The sequence below is a fragment of the Chanos chanos genome, chromosome 13, assembly GCF_902362185.1.
Source record: "Chanos chanos chromosome 13, fChaCha1.1, whole genome shotgun sequence".
Lineage (NCBI taxonomy): Eukaryota > Metazoa > Chordata > Actinopteri > Gonorynchiformes > Chanidae > Chanos > Chanos chanos.
Genome location: NC_044507.1, coordinates 1,396,733 through 1,400,000, shown reverse-complemented (window position 1 = coordinate 1,400,000; position 3,268 = coordinate 1,396,733).

Here is a 3,268-nt window from a genome sequence, read left to right as displayed (position 1 = left end):
CAGGAGGGGTACAGAGTGAAGGCAGTGGCACAGGGGCAGCAGGGGGCGCCGTACTATGTGGATGGAAACCTTGAGTCGAGCGATCGACTGGGCAGACTTCTGGAAGCTGCCGCAGGCTTGACTCAGCTTTCTCATCAGGGCAACCTACGAAACCCTACCCTGCTCTCGCAACCTCCATCAGTAGTCTGGGACAGAGAAAACCTGTGTGCTCTGCGGGATTATCAATACTTCTCTCCAGCATATTCTGTCAGGGAGCATATTCTGTCAGGGTGCATATTCTGTCAGGGAGCATATTCTGTCAGGGAGCATATTCTGTCAGGGAGCATATTCTGTCAGGGTGCATATTCTGTCAGGGAGCATATTCTGTCAGGGAGCATATTCTGTCAGGGTGCATATTCTGTCAGGGAGCATATTCTGTCAGGGTGCATATTCTGTCAGGGAGCATATTCTGTCAGGGTGCATATTCTGTCAGGGAGCATATTCTGTCAGGGTGCATATTCTGTCAGGGAGCATATTCTGTCAGGGTGCATATTCTGTCAGGGTGCATATTCTGTCAGGGTGCATATTCTGTCAGGGAGCATATTCTGTCAGGGAGCATATTCTGTCAGGGTGCATATTCTGTCAGGGAGCATATTCTGTCAGGGTGCATATTCTGTCAGGGAGCATATTCTGTCAGGGAGCATATTCTGTCAGGGAGCATATTCTGTCAGGGAGCATATTCTGTCAGGGAGCATATTCTGTCAGGGTGCATATTCTGTCAGGGAGCATATTCTGTCAGGGTGCATATTCTGTCAGGGAGCATATTCTGTCAGGGTGCATATTCTGTCAGGGTGCATATTCTGTCAGGGTGCATATTCTGTCAGGGAGCATATTCTGTCAGGGAGCATATTCTGTCAGGGTGCATATTCTGTCAGGGTGCATATTCTGTCAGGGAGCATATTCTGTCAGGGAGCATATTCTGTCAGGGTGCATATTCTGTCAGGGAGCATATTCTGTCAGGGTGCATATTCTGTCAGGGAGCATATTCTGTCAGGGTGCATATTCTGTCAGGGAGCATATTCTGTCAGGGTGCATATTCTGTCAGGGAGCATATTCTGTCAGGGTGCATATTCTGTCAGGGTGCATATTCTGTCAGGGAGCATATTCTGTCAGGGAGCATATTCTGTCAGGGAGCATATTCTGTCAGGGAGCATATTCTGTCAGGGAGCATATTCTGTCAGGGTGCATATTCTGTCAGGGTGCATATTCTGTCAGGGAGCATATTCTGTCAGGGTGCATATGCTGTCAGGGTGCATATTCTGTCAGGGAGCATATTCTGTCAGGGAGCATATTCTGTCAGGGTGCATATTCTGTCAGGGAGCATATTCTGTCAGGGTGCATATTCTGTCAGGGTGCATATTCTGTCAGGGAGCATATTCTGTCAGGGTGCATATTCTGTCAGGGTGCCAAACAGCACTGACACAGTGTCGGCTTCGATGGCGACACGACCAGGTGCTCAGGAAGCTGGCAGAGCTGGTGGAGGAAAAAAGGCAAGAGGAAAACAATGAGAGTCCAGCAGAGGATCCACTTTCTCAGGCAGGAGGAGCCTCCAACCAACACCAACAGGAGACCAGCACCTAAGCCCCTGACATCAGGGTTGGAGTAGAGAATGGAGGTGGGCCTGGGCAGGCAGCTCCACACTGTGGCCAGACATGGTACTAAATACAGCAGCTGGAAAATCAACACTGCTAGTAGAACCGACAGTGCCATGGGAAGAGGGGCTGGAGCCCGCAAAAGGAAGAGGGAAAAATATGCTGAGGTGGGGGCCAGAGGCTTTGTTGGAGACTCGATGATGTTTCTGCTCATTGGGGAGCCAGACTGCACGAGGCAACCAGGGAAGTATCGGCGGAGGCAGAGGTGGAGAAGGCAAGCCTTTGGCTCTGGCTGAGAAGACGGGACAAGGCATGGGGAGTGAGCAACTCCTGAGGAAGGTTAGCTGCAGGGGGTGTCAGGGAGACGTCCCTCTTCACTGCTCTGCCACCAGGAGATGTTCCGGGATAAGGGGCGAAACATCTAGGAGCTGATGACCCTGCAGCTGATGACCCTGCAGCTAACAAAGCGGGCACTGGTGCAGGTGCGGCAGGCCTTGAGCCGAGCAGGAGGAACACCTCACTCACTCATTATCTAAGCCGCTTATCCTGATTAGGGTCGCGGGGGGTGCTGGAGCCTATCCCAGCGCACATAGGGCGAAAGGCGGGGAAACACCCTGGACAGGTCGCCAGTCCATCGCAGGGCAGACACACAGACAAACACACTCACACACACATTCATACCTAAGGGCAATTTAGTGTCTCCAGTTCACCTAACTTGCATGTCTTTGGACTGTGGGAGGAAACCGGAGTTCCCGGAGGAAACCCACGCAGACACGGGGAGAACATGCAAACTCCACACAGAAAGGACCCTGGCCACCCGGCCGTGAACCGAACCCGAAACCTTCTTGCTGTGAGGCAACAGCGCTACCCACTGCGCCACCGTGCCGCCCCAGGAGGAACACCTACCTGGAAAAAATTAAACGTGTGTGTGTGTGCGAGAGAGAGAGAGAGAGAGAGAGAGAGAGAAAGAGAGAAAGTGAACTTTACCAGAGAGTTTTTAATGATTAGCCAAGAGAAACATTCAGCCAGAGAGACATGACACTCCATGTCTGTATGCATGCACGTGTAACAGAGAGAGAAAGAGAGAGAGACAGAGAGAGAGCATGTGAAAACTGTGTCACCAACGTGGACTTGTTGAGCAGTGTGTGTGCGTCTGTGTATCCTACCCGCATTCCTCCATTTGCTCAACACAGGAGCAGCAGTTCCACAGGAGAGGAAAAACAGAGCGGGCTGGTTTATACTCTACACACTCTGATCAAATTCAGATTATTCCACAGAATTTACAGAGCATTTTCTCTTTCACCGTCCAGAGCAAGGCTACTGCACGGGTTCATGATGATGACAATGATAGGTGAACTATTCGAGTAAAGTTATATAAAGACAGCCAATGCTGTTAAGAGTACCGTGCATACAGCTTATAGATCACTAACGCAGAGAGCGTATTAAATCATCCAGATATGAAATGTATGGTTTATCTCCCCAAGATATGTGCCCGAGGCAGCGAAACTGTGCGCTATTCCTCATTCTGGCTTAATTAACCTCCAAATCGGCGCATGTTTGAGATAAGTGTGTCCAAACAAGACACGAGGCTCTGTGACAGATAAGCCTCCAAACTCCCCAGAGACAGAGGGTCCGTG